Source organism: Hordeum vulgare, chromosome 6H, assembly GCF_904849725.1.
Source record: "Hordeum vulgare subsp. vulgare chromosome 6H, MorexV3_pseudomolecules_assembly, whole genome shotgun sequence".
NCBI classification, from domain to species: Eukaryota; Viridiplantae; Streptophyta; class Magnoliopsida; order Poales; family Poaceae; genus Hordeum; species Hordeum vulgare.
In genome coordinates this window covers 530,972,092-530,990,509 of record NC_058523.1, presented here as the reverse complement: position 1 = coordinate 530,990,509, position 18,418 = coordinate 530,972,092, and the positions used below count along the sequence as shown (strand labels likewise).

The 18,418-nt window shown below is 43.4% G+C and overlaps 1 pseudogene; it reads left to right on the top strand.

Annotated features, from left to right (window-relative positions):
- The first annotated feature begins 1,354 nt into the window (after positions 1-1,354).
- Positions 1,355-15,075, top strand: LOC123404212 (annotated as a pseudogene).
- The last annotated feature ends 3,343 nt before the right edge of the window (positions 15,076-18,418 follow it).

Sequence of the window (18,418 nt, the reverse complement as noted above, 5' to 3'; positions counted from 1 at the left end):
GGGGGTGTGGCGTGGGGGAGATGCGGGTGGGTTGGGGTGGAGAGAGTGAGAGAGAGAGTGGGAGAGAGCTTACCGTTATGGGGGCCGTCCCCTTTGCCGTCTGCATGCGGATGACAAAGGTGTGGCGGCAGACGACAAAGGGGTGGGTGGGGTGGGTTTGGTGCCGGCCGTCCTCTTTGTCGTCTGCCTCCACCTTATTTGTCATCCGCTGGCAGACAACAAAGTTCTAGCTGATGGCAAATAGATTCTTTGCCAATAGCCAAGCCTTTGTCGTCGACCTGCACCTTCTTTGTCGTCTGCTGGCTGACGACAAAGAGCTGGCTGATGGCAAATATGATCTTTGCCAACATCCATTACTTTTTCGTCTGTTCTTTGTCAGCTAACGGCAAAGATGCTCTTTGCCATTAGTCAGCAGATGGCAAAGACTAGGCACATGGCAAATTATCTGTTTCTAGTAGTGTATTCATATAACTATCATGTATAATGTGAATGCTAATGATCGTGCATCGACGTTACTAACTCAATGGAGTAGTGTTTCCCAAAAAACTCAATGGAGTAGTGGCCATGAGTGATATGCAATGATGAGTTAGAGATCTTTGTTGAGTTTCTTGGTTGGATGGTGCTAGTGAGTAATGATTATAGTATTGTAGTAAAAGAGTGTTGGACAACCTATTTCTTAGATGAGAGGTGTTGTATAACCTTGAGAAAAATTGGCTTGGTACCAAATATAGAAATTCAATAGTCCGTCCGTTCATTTCCGAGGGGCAATACTAGAAATACCACATCTTTCAACGGGTGAATGCGTAAGATTACCTTTAGATGGAAACACTTGCTTCCGGAACCTACCTCTTGCCTTTCGCCCGACGCATGATCCCTCACTCATGCATGTCCCCTACCACGTGCCCCCTTGCCTAGGGGGCTCCCATCACACGATCATCGTGTATATAGGGGATTATCTTCGTCTCCAACCTACCAACCTACACACCCGCTCCACTGCTTCATGTAAAAGTCTGCCCATTTACGAACTCACGCGATGCTACTACCCCCAAAGACTATGGCGAGGCACTAACGGCCAGGTGCGGTGAAGCAATCCTGGGGAACCTCAAGAGGCCCATGGTGACAGGGAGGGTAATTCAGACAATGATGTTTCCCAAGAGCACGAAGCTCCGAGTGGTGGCGGCGGTGACAACCAACGCTTCACAGGGCTCGACGAATTTGGGATTGGGCTGGGAGTGGAAAACGATGACATGGATGTTGAGGAGTTCGAGGTCGATATCAGGGACTCCGACTTGGATCTTGATCATGGTGGGATGGCTTAGGAGGATGATGATGTGAGGTCATCAAGATCAATCCATTCACCGCCGTCAAGATGTCCCTTTCTAAAGGTATTGGTCCCAAATCGCTGAAACTGGTTTTAATCCATGTATTAAAATTACCTTTATTCCTCGTCTTATAGAAGATAGTGTAGAATCACATTTTTCATTTTTAGGTAGGACACAAAAGTTTAAAACTACCTATGGTTAATTTTTTGACGAGGTTAAATATTTGCTTATGTTGTTAAAGCTTTCAATATATTCTTAGATCACAGCCTGAGGCGGAGCTGGGACCCAACCTCCTGGCCACGTCTGGGCGTGCCGTCCATGCACAACACATAGCATATTGTAGTGAACCACAATAGGCCCATCGCTTAGTGTAAGCATAGCTCCTCCCTTGGCGCTATAGACAACACCATACCATATAAGATTCCCCGCAAGAGATGTTTTCTATTTTAAAGGGGTTTAGGCTCTTATTTTCCTCGTTTCATGCGGTTTACGATCGTACGTTGCCATGTTACTTCTTCTCGGTGTAAGTAAGAGACACAAAGTCATGAATAACGTTTCCATCTTAGTTTACGTTTTCTCTATATACATGGTTAGATTATGAACACATTATGATTTTTTAATGTTCATCTGAATTCATAAAGTAACTGTATAATAATGCTAATGATTGTACATACTTGATGGTATGTCAATTGGGGCAAGTAGATATGTATGATTTACAAGGATCATAAGAGTTGCGTAGTCATTTAAAAAGGGATATTGGCTGAATATTAAGTAAGATACAAGGTCCATGTCATGTTTCTTTTTTAAACATATGTTAGACCTCCATATACATGGTTAGATCAACAATGTGATGAGAAAGTTAGAACGCTAACTTATAATTCATATAACTATTGTATAACAATGTTAATGATTGCATATAATGTACATGCTAGGAACTCAATTGGAGTAGTTGTATTTCTATTTGAGAACAACACAGTAAATTTCTACGAGTGACTTTACAATAATCCTAAAGTTACATACAATCATTTATTAGTAGATTTTTCTCAAAATTTTAGTTGGATGAACCCGTCTTACGACAACAATAGAGACATACTTAGAGGTGTGTAGTACAATCTTGATGTAATAAATGGCATAAACTAGCTATGAGTGATTTCCAAATATTTTAACATTACACACAATCATTTATGGGAAAATGTTTGGTTAAAGAGTTGGTTGGATGAACCCGTTCAATAAACCCATTCAGAGAGAGTATACGAGAGTAGTAGTGCAGTCATACTATAGGTGTGTAGTATAATCTTGAGCTAATAAATGGCATAATTATCTATGAGTGATTTGCAAAGATATTAGCATTACACATAATCATTTATGAGAGGATTTTTCTTAAATGTTCGGTTGGATGAGCCTGTCCAATATACCTGACGAAGAGACTACACCAATAGTAGTCATACTACATGCATGCAGTATAATCTTGAGATAATTAATGATATAACTAGCTATGAGTGATTTGCAAAGATCCTAGCATTACACACAATCATTTATGAAAATATTATTGGTTAAACATTTGGTAGGATGAACCCATCCAATAAACTCGAACTCAGAGTGTACAGCGGTAGTAGTACAATTATACTACATTGCATAGTACAGTCTTGAACTAATAAATGAAGTAACTAGCTATGAGTTATTTGCAAAGATCTTAAAACAAAATAGCATAATTTATGAGAAGATATCAGTTAAACATTTAGTTGGATGAATCCCATTCAATATTGTTGAACCGGGAAGTACAACCGTAGTAGTATAGTCATACTAAAGTTGTGTAGTATAATCTTGAGCTAATAATTGTCCTATCTAGGTGTAAGTGATTTACAAAGATTTTAGCATTTCACACGATCATTTATGGGAAGATTTTTTGCTTAAACGTCCAGTTGGATGAACCTATCCAACAAACCAGATCAAAGAGTGTATGACAATAGTATTAGACTCGTACTACATGTGTGTAGTACAACAATGTTGAGCAATATATGTTGGCTTGCCTTCAAAGAGAGAAAGTCAAACATACATCAATCCATTAAATCTCTAGGGAAATATAAGAAATAACACTTCTCCCAAGGGACATGAGCGTAAAATTCCCCTAAGTAGAAATGCTAGCTTTTGGACCCTGCCTCGTGCCTTCCTTCAACAGTGGGGCCATTCGCTGGTGCATGGTCCCCATCACATGCCCTCTCGCACCGTCACACGACCACCGTGTATATAAGGAGTGGCCTCACACCCATTTACTGACCCACACCTTCTGCTCTGCTTAATTAAAACCTTCTCCCATTTACCAATTCCGGTGAGGCCTCTCCCCTCGACGACGACTACAACGAGGTACCGGCGGCCATCATGTGCGGTATAGTGCCCCTTGAGAACGACAAGATTTCCGCGGTAACGCAGAAGGTGATGGAGGTGATGGTGTTTCCCGAGAAGAACAAGCCTGTGCGGCGCAGTCGCGGATACCGATGCTTCACTGGGCATGGCCGGAGCAGGGGACTCGGGATGGACAACGATGAGGAGGACTTTGAGGCCGAATCCGTGGACTCTAACATGGAGCTAGTGCGCGGTAAGTTGGCTCAAAAGGATGTCAGTGATGAGTCCCTCTCTCACGGTATCGGCCCCGTGTAGCTTGCACTAGTTTTTAATAGATCCCTCTCCCAAGGTATCGGCCTAGGGGTAGGTTGGACTAGTTTTTAATATGGGTGTCATTACCTTTAGCGGTTAACTGTTGTATTAACCCCATCTTGGTTTAGTAGTCTCTGTCGAATTTTAGGTCAAAGTATGAACACATAATTAACTAGTAAAATGTTAATGCATGTCATGGAAAGTTATATTGTTGGATTCTTTTTTGAGTGTAGTTTTGATGTTATTTTCGCTATGTTTAACTTATATTTTATTAGTTATTCATGGTCCAAAATATGACCCAAAAGTAAAAGAAGGACTAGTAAACCATGATGGAGGTAGTAGAAGATAGGAGATTGTGTGAGTAGTCGAAAATGGTTTGGTCGTTCGATGTGCAGGATGAGAAATTGTGCAGGGCTTGTTGTTTGGAAGGCTATGTTTGGGCCGTGTTAGTACTGTTTGCTTAGAGATTTTGGATTGAAGGTGCTATCATGGAGTGATATGTCACTACAAGGAATATGCTAATACACGACGCTATATTTTCGTCGCTACGTCGTTACGGTTTTTAGTTTACGACGATCTCATGACGAAAAACCAAGCGTCGAAAACGGAGCGTCAGAAATGAACAGCACCGACGTTTTGATCGAAATCGTCGTAACTTCTACGACGATTCCTGGATCGTCGTAACCTTTACGACGATCCTAAATCATCGTTGCCAATATAACCCAGTCCTACGTGGCAATCCTACGTGGCAAAATTATGACGAAATCAAAACATCATAGTTGAAATCAGCCCAACCCATTTCAATTGATCACATGGGCTGGTTTTAATTTTTTTGGGCTTTTCCTTATTGGACTTGTTTTTGGGCCTTGGCCTATTTACAACCACTTCTAGTATTTTTTTCAAATTTTGGTTTATGGGCTTTTACTTTCTATTGATTTTATTTTTTGTCCATTTTATATTTGTACTGGTCCCACATGTCATGTTGATCTCAAAATTAGCCCCACACGTTAGAAATTTTAATTTTTTTCAAATAAATATCATAACTTGGTCCCCTAAGTTGCCATTTCATAGGTATTCAAATCACATTCACAATCAATATTTCAAAGGGAGCAAATGAAATTCGTCCAAACCAACATTAGATTTGTCTATTACAATCTTTACAGTACACCACAACCCACACATGCCTACTGCACCACAACCCACATATGCCTACTACTGCCTTCTATTACAATAGATATGCTACTCTTTGTTGATACGCTTCATATATATCTTCACACTTGGCTTTGTACTTCACCTGTACAAAATATAAGAATAAGATGTGAACTAACACTGCAGGTATTTAAATAACAGAATTTTAAAAAAAAGTATGAACTAACACTACAGGTATTTAAATAACAGAATTTACAAAGATCTTCATTGTTGTAGAGACCATCTGCTGCTGCTGCCGCGAGAGGAAACGAAAAGCTAAGTGAGAACCAACCCTGAGAGGAAGCATTTTACAGTAATTTATTCGACTAATGAACAAGAGATGGCTAATAATCAGCAGGTTTAACATTACTGAATAGCTTGCATTGCTATACTAACAGCCAACAACAATTCTAGTGAAAACTCAACTTGGAACATCTGGCAATCCAAAGGTCAGCACCCAACAACGGCAAACAGAACACAAAGGTCTAAAACTGTATCCCCTAAAACAAATCTGGAACTCAGTTGTGCTAATAATCATTTGCTAGCAGGATACCAAAAAATGCATAATAATTTAGGATGCTAAGCCAATTGCAGAGAAAAAAAAAGCAAGTATTTCAGAGTAACATATCACCCTCCTACTTGCAAAATAGTTAATTAGTGAGATATGGGGTCTATGAACTTGCAAAGCTGCAATAGTAAGACATTATCAAACTATGATTAGCCAGGTCATACTGACCAAAAAATAAATCAAGCATTTTATAGTAATTTATTCCACCAATATCCCTCCCTCAAATGGTTAATTGATCAAAGAAGTTGTGCGTATGATGAGAGCGAATTTTATTATGGTTTTTTTGTTAACACAGTATACATATGTAAGAGCTCATATCTTGAGTTTGTTGCGTGGCAGGCAAGTTGAACACTGGATACTGGGATAGATCACTGTAATAGAAAAGCAGCAGCTGATCAAGGCTTAGATTCGCAATTCCTTCAGATTATGTATGTATGCAGTGTTCTGTTTTCAGAATTTCATGCAGGGGCAGGCAGACATTTTGGGTCCTTTTTGTGACATGATCAAACTGCTAGAGCTAAAGAAAGGAGTAAAGGATTTCTTAGTTGCAATGCATGAATGATGGGTTTAACACCTCAAAAAACTATTACTACTATCCTGACAAAAGAGTGTAACAAAAAACTATCAGCTTACCTACTCACCGGTGTGACAAAGTCCTGCACCGAGTTGTACAAGCACAGCGCGCACTCCGCCACCGTGATGTTCCATGGGGGGCACTGGGCAACCGCACGCACTGTGCTGTCCGCCTGCAGGGCGGCGCTCGCCGCCGCCAGCATGCGTCGTGCCGTTCGCCTGGAGGGTGGCGTTCGCCGCGACGAGGGGCACCAGGGACCACGCCACGCCGGCCAGCGTCTCCACGTCGTAGAACCTGTGGTAAACGTAAATCTAAAGGTCATAGCTCCCAAAATAGATGTTCTAGTCACTCCTTTGATGGAGAAATTAAGAGCTCCCAAAAAAACAAAAGACGGAGAGACAAATAAAAAAAATACACAACAATGCTACTGTATCCATACAGAAACCTTCCTATGGCTATGCTGACCTAAAATCGATATAAGTCGCATAGACCATACTCCACTTAACCGAAGCATAAGGCCTACAGTAGACCATAGTCCATACCCCGGGCACTACGGCCTTAGTAGCAGTCATGTAACTGAATTTGAAACACATTATATCTAATACTGCTATAAGACCTGGCACAAACTTGCACCCTCATGAACTAATACCGACCTCTCTACGCACCCATAGAACTAGAAGCAAACATATATGCTAGCAGACCATGTATAAGATAATAAACAGAGAAGAAACACACAAGGGTGGACAAACATATATGCTAGCAGACCGTTAATCCATTAATTCACAGATCAATTCAAAGATACCAACTATTTTCCATAGCAACTAGACATCGACTAATCAGAACACATAATAATATGCACCATATTTTACAAGGAGTCCTCTTCCTTTCTGTCATTGACTCCTGTTTTGTGTGGTCTAAGGACACAGTGTCCTAGCTACTCAACGTTCAGAACTATACAATGCCATGCAGTTTTCTTCCATCATATTTAGCTCTACCAATTAGAGAAAATCTTTTTAAATGCTTTAAGGATCCTACTCAAAAGCCATAAGAGTGTGCACACCACTGTGTTCATTAATTACTGGACTCTTACTAGTTTGCAATGTTGGATCTAAATTAAGAAATGAGTGTCCATAAATTGAGTTCCGTTGTTCCAGGCTGACTGACACCTAATAGAGGGCAAAATTTTCTCTAGGAACTGACATCACCCGATGGACATAAGAAAAATCATCAATTCAAACAGTACCACACTAAAAACCACTGAATCTGGACCACATCGAGGTAACCGACTGATCCAGGACTTGGAACATAGAACGACCCGGATGACCTTGGTGATGACACGGTAGGAGATGTAAGACTGGACGCCCGTGCCCATCTTGGCGGGATCCGTGACGCAGATCGACAGAAACTCTACAGTGAACAAATTCGTTCAGCTTCAGAGTTTACAACTGATTGTGTCCCAAATGAACGGGTCACAAGATGACATGAATTATTATGAAATTTAGGCTATCAATTGAATATTATGTTCACACAGGCTCAAAATGTTTTGAACGACATTGTACCTGCAAATGTCTAGTAGAACATGCATAGAATGAGTCCATTAGGACAGAAAAATAATTCACGAAGTATATTCTAGAAGTATATAGCTACAATTGGGATGTTTCAGTCTAACAAAATTTCCAAGCACAACCTAAATAGATAAATTACCTAATCTAGTGGAAGCATATGGCAGAGGTTACGTTGTTCACCGTGGGAGCAGTCAGCAAGTTCTTACTACAGATCAATGAAAGAATGCTTGCAAACCCTATTAGACATGATATTGAAAAGTCTGTCACAACTCTAATATCAAATGTATAGGAAATACTCGAAGTCTAGGTATCATACGTTTGCTTGTCGCTGGAAGGAATGATAATTAGACATATCGTGCAAATAGTTGTAGATTAGTCAGTAAAGTTTCAGTAAAGTTTACTGAAACTTAACTGAACTGAATTTTTCATTCCTTCCAGTAAAGTTTCTGTGAAGACAATTTAACTGATTTTTCAACACATATCCAGATGAATTTTATACAACATGGCCATTTTAACACTAGGAGTATTTAAAAATGAGCAACTGGTGCATCTGCAGTCAAGTTTCTTCAGTCTAGTGAAAAAATAAGGTGGTGCAGGAGAATTTGTCAACACAATTTCTTCAGTCTAGTCACACAGTACCCTTTTAAATTACATCATAAAAGTTCTACTGGCTACCCAACACTACCAGAATCAATCTCAATATATTAACACTGGTATATGGTAGGAGTAATACTAGTAGCGCTAACAAAGAACCAAAGGAACTTGTAATCGATCAATCGATAGTAGTAGTAGTATGTGCAATACAGCTACGAATCCAACTAGCAGCAGTAGATGCGAAAATCTCTAGCAAGATCTACATACATAGTAATGGTGGTCAATCCAATCGAATCCAAGCAAGAGGAGAGGAGAAAAGAGACCAGACCGGATCGGATCCCCAAACGAGCACCAAGGAATCGAATCCACGGTGGAATCAGAACCAGACCTTGCATGAGGTACAAGACGCACACCTGCAGGAAGGGTCAAAATCAGCGGCCGTGAGTGCCTCAGGGATTCCAGGGATCGGAGGGGATCTCAGGTTGAAGGGGGGAAAGGGAGGAGAAGGAGCGCTTACGGCATTGCGGAGCTCGGATCCGAGCGCCAAGCTGCAGGAGACCCGCTGGAGCATCTCGTAGGCGAAGGCTCAGTGCATCTCAGGCGGGATCTCGCGCGTGATCGGCCCCGCCGCCACCTTGAGCCTGACCAGCACCGCCACCTCCTCCGACCGCGACAGCAACCCCATCGCCGCTCGGACCGAAAATCCAAAAATCACAAACCAAATCCCCCACCCCTCCCCTCCCCCTCCTCCACTCGGCGTGCCCCTGAGCCGTGCATGAGCACCATGAGCTCGTCGGTGTCGAGGCTGGCCCGCACCGCCTCTGAGATACCACCGGCGCCGTAGCCGGAGGCGGCGTGAGGCCACGGCGCCCGCCGACGGGGACGCTGCCTCCGATGGCCGGCGAGTCGTCGCCCCTGAACCCCATGAGGGAGCACCCCTCGTCGTCCTCGCGGAACCACCAGAAGCGTGCTCACCCGGTGAGCAGGGACAGCGCCAGGAGCAGCAGGACCAAGGAGGCGGAGCGGAGGCGCGTGGCGGCGACTAGCGATGGCCCCGACGACCTCTCATGCATGAGCGGGGCGAGAGAGATCGGGATTGGGAGGCGGGTGGGTGGGGACGGAGAGAGCACGGTGAGGCGGCCGCGTCGGCGAGCGCGGGCGGCCTGGAGAGGCTCGGGATCTGGGAGGAGGAGGAGAGGAGAACGTGCGGCGGCGCCGGATCTGGGAGGAAGGTGCGATGGGGGGTGTGAGCTAGGGTTTGGGCTCCGGGTGGGTTTTTTTTCTTCTGTAGATGGATGGATGGATGGATGTGGGTTGGAGATATGGATGGATGGATGGATGGACGCCATGTCATCGATCTGTGGAAAGATTTCTCAGTGGTTCAAAAAAGGGAATTTGAGGATTTGCCACATGTTTGTTTGCACTTTGAGGATTTGCCTTCGTTTTCCTTGTCATCGATTATTCGCGATATCTTTTTCAGTTTGGTGATGATTTGTCCCCGGAGGTAGGGACCCACTGGAATATGTCTAAAAAGCTCGTCATGGTACCCAAGGTCATCCTCGTCTCTTCCAAAAGAGAAGCAGACGGATGCGTCTCCGCGTGCTCGCTCGTTGTCGTTTAGACAAGTCAAGATGTGAGGACGAGAGCGGAGGCAGGGGATATAGCCGATCCTAACAGGTTGTTGCAGGGGAGGAGGCGGCCAGGGAGCAACGCGGCGAGCAGCGAGAGTGAGGTCATGCAGCCCATGCACGTGTCACAGTTGACGCCCAGCCAAGAGCAGGGGTGATCGTCATCGTCTGTCCACTTGGCAAGGCGGTCCAGTGGGTCGGCGACGCGAAGACCACCGGGCACCAACCCGACTACGTGAGCACGCCGTCGGTTGACGACGACGGATGCTTGCGCCTGGCACATGAATTAACCACGATGCCTTACCTATTTTGGCCGTCGACCTCGGCCTTCTTGGTCTGGAGCGGAGTGGTCAGCACAACAAGGCGGGTTCACGAGCCACAACAACAAGAGACACTGCTGCGAGCCATGACGAGCAGCCGGGATACGAACGAACTGATAAACGGGAACGGTCAAACATGAAGCTAGCTAATTTGGGCTCGGGCAGTTTGGTCACTGATTTTGTGTTATATTTCCATGTCGTCCATAAGGGGAAAATCATTAAGACTCTCAGAAAGGCGTGGCTAACTATTAGTAACAAGAAAAACAGGGGTAAATCCTCAAAGTGTAAACAAACTTGTGGCAAATCTTCAAATTTCCCTTCAAAAAATCAATGATTTAAAATAATTTTCAAGTACTAAAAATAGAGGAATTTTATGAAGCATCTATCAAAAACATTTTGCAAAAGTGCACCATACAAATTTTGAAAAGTTAATTACATAGGTTACTGTAGCTATATTATCGACTCTCGTGGAAAAGACAAATTTTCGTTGAATCAGCTGGAAGCGTCTCAAATTTGAACTGCAGCTATATTATAGTTTGATCATTATTTTTCCGAAAAATCATTTCTAGGTACACAAGTATCTACTTAATCAGAGAAACATCAAAATATTTTCAAGATTCAACCACTAGGTAGGAACGGTCATACCCGCTGTTTTGACCGCATTTTGAAATGGCCATGAAAAATTCAAAAAAAATCAAAACATGGAAAACCTTTGCATTGTGTCATTATATGTGACAGAGTTGCCAGGAAAAATAATAAACTTGTAATACGACAATTATTTTAAAAAAGTGTTCTTAAAAATGAGCTATCATGTGTGAAGATCCATGGCTTTCAAGCCAAATTATCAATATTATGGCCACATTAATGACATAGTTTGTTGAAATGATATAATATTATGCACAAGGATGCATATTGGAATGACAAACAATATTGATTATGGAAGTTTTCATTTTCCTGGTATGTAAAAATCATTTTCCATTTTTCAAGTGTCCAAAATGAACTTTTTTGTGAAGGACCTACCATATATTTGTTTCAAAATTGGACCAAATCATTTTTCTAAAATACTAGGCCATATTTAATGTATAATTGAAAAAATGGTTGGGTGTTAAAGGCTTTTATCGATCTCTCCTAAAAAAGACAAATTTTCGTTCAATCAGCTGAAAGCGGGTCAAATTTAAACTGCATCTACATTATAGTTTGCTCTATATTTTTGCTAAAAACAATTTATAGGTACACAAGTATCTATTTAATCATAGAAACATCAAAACATTTCCAAGATTCAACCACTAGGTATGAACGGTCATACCCGCTATTTTGACCGCGTTTTGAAATGGCCATGGAAAATTCAAAACAAATTCAAAAAAATGGAAAACCATTGCATTGTGTCATTATATGTGACAAAGTTACCAGGAAAAAATAATAAACTTGTAATACGACAATTATTTTAAACAAGTGTTCTTAGAAATGAGCTATCATGTGTGAAGACTCATGACTTTCAAGCCAAATGATCAATCTTATAGCCACATTCATGACATAGTTTGTTGAAATGATATAATATTATGCACAAGGGTGCATATCGGAATGGCAAACAATGTTGATTAAGGAAGTTTTCATTTTCCTTGTATGGAAAATTTATTTTCCATTTTTCAAGTGATCATAATGAGTTGTTTTGTGAAGGACCTACCATATATTTGTTTTAAAATTGGACCAAATCATTTTTATAAAATACTAGTCCATATCTAATGTACAATTGACAAAATGGTTGGGTGTTAATAGATTTTATCCACCTCTCGTGAAAAAGACAAATTTATGTCGATTCAGCTGGAAGCGGGTCAAATTTGAACTGCAGCTGCATTATAGTTTGCTCTTTATTTTTCCCAAAAATCATTTGTAGGTATATAAGTATCTATTTAATCAGAAATACATGGTGTGGTGCCTTGACGTCGAGGTTTGCATGGTGGCGAGGGCCTCAACTCCAGAGTGCGTGAACTTGCATGCCAGTCGCATGGTCACCGCCTAACCGTTGCATTGCCACGCGTTCTAGGTGGAATAGTCATGTCTGGTGGGTTGGAAAATCCCTCGATAGGTGTTAGCAAGGATAATACAATAGAATAATCTCATGAGGAGACTGAACTAAGCACAAACATGAATTAGCATCCAAGTGTTTGATTAGCGGTGCGGGTAATTCACATAGACAATGGGCCTAAATTTTGGCTGAGGATGATCATCTACTAAGGAGACTCTCTTGGCAAATTTTTATCTCAAATGGATGAATCTAGGTGGCACTTGCTTTGCAAAGTAACACATTGTGCAGAAATATGGATGTTGATGCTAGGATCAAATGAATGAATGGATTGACCTGAAATTTGGTGTATGGTGTTAATTTGGGCATATGAAGGCACTGTATAACAATTATACCATTTGGACATGCCAAAGTGACACTTCCTTCACAATGTGTCAATCTGGACAGAAAATGGTAATTAAAACTGGGCTCACATAGATGATTGGATTGAGCTTAAATTTGGAGGAGGATGATAATTTGGGCACATTAAGGTACTGTAAAAAATTCATAAAATTTGGATAAACAAAAATTGTACTTCCTTCACAATGCTCTCTACTGAATAGAATATTGGGAAAAATATTGAGAGAAACTGGCTGAATTAAATGAGCTAAAATTTGGTGCAGTGAGGTTATATGGTCAGTATCATCCCGTGATAAATTTGTCATCAACTATAAAGCAATATAAAACATAGTTGCTTCACAAAATGAAAATATTACCAAAAACAAAGATTGGATGGTGAGCTGACATGAATTGTTAGATGTGGCTAAAATTTTATGGAGAGCTACGTTTTGGGCACATAGATGATGTGGAAAAAAATTCAACTCATCAGGATATTCCTATCTAGTACTTCCTTCACAAAGCTGTTAGCTGAACACAAACTTTGGAAATTTGCTGAGAAAGATTTACTAGGCAAATCGTTACGAAAGTTTTCATGAGGCAATGACTTGGATAGGAAAGAGTGCCCAAACAATATGAGGGTAATCAAAGAAATAGAAATAGCACTTCCTTCACAAAGTGCTATTCTGAATAGAATAGGAAAATGAATATATTGAATTATTTTTGAACTATGGAAAGGAGGCTTTTCACATATTTGAGGAATATATAGTCCAAAGTATTTATGAGAATTTTTCGAGAATTTTCGGAATGATAGAATAGTAGGTTGTTTCACAAACTAGGATCAGGTGGGATATAATGGACCCACGAGTGACATGTCAACATAGTTAGAACATGTTACGACATTTTTACAATCGTCGTAAAAGTTATGACGATCTCATTTTATGCGGTTACGATGTTTTGACTCACATCGTCGTAATTTATATGTAGATTTGATCCCCTCAAACGGTTTACGACGATCTCGGATGAAATTGTTATAGATTTATGACGAATTCATTAACGACATTTTAAAAAACATCACATATGAGCATATTTCTTGTAGTGTGTGTGAATGGTTAGTTCCATTTTACTATTGTGTTTGGTTGGTAGGCTATTTCCCCAAAGGTTCGGGCCTCTCTTGAATTGTTTCCTCAGATGGTTGTAAGTGTGCGTGAGGATTGTTCCAGGTTGGTTAGTTTATCAGTCTAAATGGTTATTCTGCTAAACATTGAATCCGACTTAAAGAAACAAATCCTTGATTCTGCATCATTCATATTGCAATTTGTAGATTAATAATTGCAGAATAATGTCAAGGTTTTATAACAAGATATATGTTTATCTAAACCCTGGATTTGGTTTTGTTAAGTTTTGATCTTTATTTTATTTGATCTATTTTCTGGTGACTTATGCATACGTTCGAACTTGACACATCATGGTTTAGTGTTCATTACAATCGTTATATTTTACCTAGAAATTTATGACCAATTATTTACTATATGTGAGAGAAATTTGTTTGTGTTGGTCCCTCTTAGCATTCCCATTCATCTTCCATGGTAGATGACTTAAGCACCATGCCTACTGCTGATTTTGATGGTCCTTCAGAAATGCCAAAAATAAGGAAGAAAAAGAACCAATTCCAGGGTATCCGTCAGCGCCCCTTGGGTATGTTGAAATCACACATCCTACCAAGGATGTCCATGTCTGGCTCGGTACTTTTAATAGTGTTGAAAAAGCTGCAAGAGGTTATGATGCTTAAGCACGCAGGATCCATGGAAAGAAGGCCAAGTCTAACTTTACACAGAAAACAACAAGATCTGCTAGCTTCGCATCAAACCAACCATTTGTTCCCGCAAATAACTCTACTCACCCTATTGAAGCTCCTATTATGGATATATACTCTGACCAGGGAAGCAACTCTTTTGGTTCCCTTGACTTGGGCCTGGAGCATGACGCCAAGACTGTAGATATATCATCCATTGCTCCCACTTCTACCTTTGCTGAAGGAGCAGAATCTGCACTCCTTAAGAACAATACCTACAACTCTTTGGTGCCTCATGTTATAGACAATAATGCTGTCAATTTTGAACCTTGGATGAGATATCTTTTGGATGACAGCACGGATGAGCTGATTGATAGCCTTCTAAATTTTGATGTGCCCCAGGATGCCATCGTCAGCATGTACCTTTGGAGCTGTGATGACATGCCCATTGATGGTGAATTTTTCTGAGGGATTCAAACAAAGAGTAAGCATTAGCTAAATTGCATGTTCAGTCTGAGGTTTACAGTCTTTTCATTACTCTATTTATGTTGTTGTTTCAGGAATAAAACTATGGGAGATTGGGAAGCGCCCTATTGTCACCATCGGCTAGCATGTGCTCATGTTCAAGCTTAGATGCAAAAAATAGTTGCATCCTGCTACTTCTCAAACAACAGCGCCAGAAATTGACACGTTGACAGAGACTTGCTTGCGTTGGTTTTTCCCTTGAAGAGGAAAGGGTGATGCAGCACAGGAGCAGTAAGTATTTCCCTCAGTTTGAGAACCAAGATATCAATCCAGTAGGAGAATCTCGTCAAGTCCATCGTACCTGCGCAAACACAAAAGAGCTTGCACCCAACGCTATAAACGGGTTGTCAATCCCTTCAAGATTGATTGCAAAGTGAGATCTGAAGGCGGAAAGTGCAACGAAGTAAAAGTCTAAAGCTGAAAATATGATGTGAAGTAGACTCGGGGGCCATAGTGTTCACTAGAGGCTTCTGTCAAAATAGCAAATATTACGGTGGGCGAACAAATTACTGTTGATGGGGTTATAGTCCTAGGGTAGGGTCATAGGCCTGCCCTATGGGGCCTATCCAAGGACTACCCTTCATAAAGGTTAAGGCCCTTAGTCAGTTCCGACTGAATTAAGGACTTCCCATCATCTAGTCGGTGACGATTCCTCCATCATCCAGTCGGAGATGAGCATCCGGAGCATATCAAGCTTACCGACTGTATTCCACTCTGTACATCGTAACCCCCGTGGAGGGTAACGGTCATACGTTTCCATATACATTTATTGGCATTTAAAACATACGCTACTTGTAACGTATGCAGTTATTCACCATTACTCCACCCCTGTGCACCGGACCGTTGTGAAGGGTAGAGCACTCTATATAAGCCGCCCTTCCCCACTGGTGCAGGGATTAGCAATTCACTGTGATCCATATTCCACTCGACAACAAGCTCCAAGAGCACTGAGACATAGGGCTATTACCTCCACCGTAGAGGGGCCTGAACTCATACAACCTCACCATAGCTAAGACTCTGCCCATCCTTTCGTACCCTACACATCCACTGTCAGGCTTATACCCACGACAGTTGGCGCCCACCTTGGGGCAGGCGTCTAAGCGACTTCCGGTGAGTTTGCGACTACATCTTTTCATCATGTCATCCGGTGGAGATTTGAGCATGGGTCACGAGATCCTCTTCGGTGCTCTCTCCTTCATCGTCGACGATTCAGCATGGCTCCGGGATGCCCCTCTCGACGTCGAGGTGCTCCCCAGCCGCGGGGCTACGCACTTCGGTGCCGGCGCCCGCAGTATTCTTCTTCTCCAGCAATCGGCTCCGGTGTCGACCTGTGCCATCATTGCGCGCCGCAACAAGCGGTCCCGCTGTCCACGGCTCCAGCGTTGGGTGCAACACACCCAGGCGCGCCAGAACGCGTCTTCACAAGTGGCGGTCCTAGAGTCGGTTGTGCTTGCCCCGCCGTCCCAGCGCTCGGACTCGGTTCCGACTGAGTTTCCTTCCGAGTACTTGGGTCGCGGGCCTACGGCTGAAGTGCACATGGCCAACTCCCATGAAAGTCCCTGCCAATCTGGCCGGAACGAGCACGAGGTCGGCGAAACATCCGGCGCTCGCCGTCACCCCCCGCCGTTCTGCCAGTCGGCACACTCGGCGGAGCAATGTGGAGGTGTATCGCACGCCCGTCCTCAACCTGGCTGCCACCGCCAAGATAGCCGATTCTCTCCAGCCGACTGATTCAGAGGCTGGCAGAGGGATAGAGAAAATCCGTGTCGTGCTGCACACGGCGCAGCAGCAAAATTCAGCGGTCTCCCAGTCGCACAACATGATTCACAATAGTTATGTTCACGCGAACACGCATCGATCTATTCACATCCCCGGTTCTCATCAGCGACACAGAGGAGGCAACCGTTCCATGAATCCCGAAGATCGACGCCGCTCACGCACCCCTCCGCGGGGTGGGCCCTACGGGCCCCGGCATCATGATGATCGGCGCTCAGTCGGTGACACTTATGATTCGAGGCCCGACGCGAGGGGGCATATCGCCCAGAGGAGGGTCGACAAGGGCCGAGCCCACCGTGATGGTCTCGATATGGACCGTCCGAGTGGAAGCAGGACCATCGTCTCTGGCCCCGAGTGTTTTAGTCGAGCCATCCGTTTGGCTGACATCCCTCCCAACTTCCGATTGGCGACGGGGATCAGCAAGTTTACAAGAGAATCCAAGCCAGAAACCTGGCTGGACGACTACCGAGTGGCGGTCCAGATCGGAGGAGAGCATGACCACGTCGCGATGAAACATCTCTCTCTCATGCTCGACGGCTCGGCACGAGTGTGGCTGAACCAGTTGGCTCCTTCAAGCATCTACAGCTGGGCAGATCTGGCCCGAGTCTTCATCAGGACCTTCGAAGGGACGTGCAAGCGCCCTGCTGGCCTCGTGGAGCTCCAACACTGGGTCCACAAGCAGAATGAGCCCCTGCGCGATTTCATTCAGCGTTGGACGACCCTCTACCACACGGTGGAGAACGTCACAGAACACCAAGCAGTCTGCGCCTTCAAGGCAGGCGTGCGGTACAGGGATTTGTACCTAAAGTTTGGTCAAACAGGCGACATCTCCATGAGCAAGATGATGAAGATAGCAGCACGCTATGCAAATGGCGAAGAAGAGGACCGCATCCGTAGCGGCAAGCACAAAGCAGTCGCCGATGGAGATGGGAATAACACTCGGAAGCAGAAGCAAAAGCTCCGTCCACTCCGCAGGCAGAAGCCGCAGGTGTTACCAATGCCAAGTTCAAAGGCAAGGGGAAGGCTCAATTCACCCCCAAGAAGAAGCAGTTCATCAACCCCATCCTGGACCAGCCATGTCCGATTCACACGAAGATGGATGAAGAGGGCAACGCCATATATCCAAAGCATACCACTCGGCAATGTCGCCTCCTGATCCAGGGGTTCGGCAAAGGGCAACCGAGTGAAAAGGGCAATGAACAGGATGAGGAGGACAAGGAGGATCCGTTCCCCCAAGTCCATGCAACACTGATGATTTTTGCTGACGTTGAGAGCAAGAGTCGATTGAAGCTGGTGAACAGGGAGGTGAACATGGCCACGCCGACCAACCCCACGTTTCTCAAATGGTCTCAGAATGCGATCACCTTTGACCAGTCAGATCATCCAGCACACGTACCCACCCCAGGGAGGCAGGCTCTGGTCGTCGACCCGGTGGTGGAAGGAGTCCGACTGCGCAAAGTCCGCATGGACGGCGGCAATGGCTTGAACATCATGTATGCCGACACCCTCA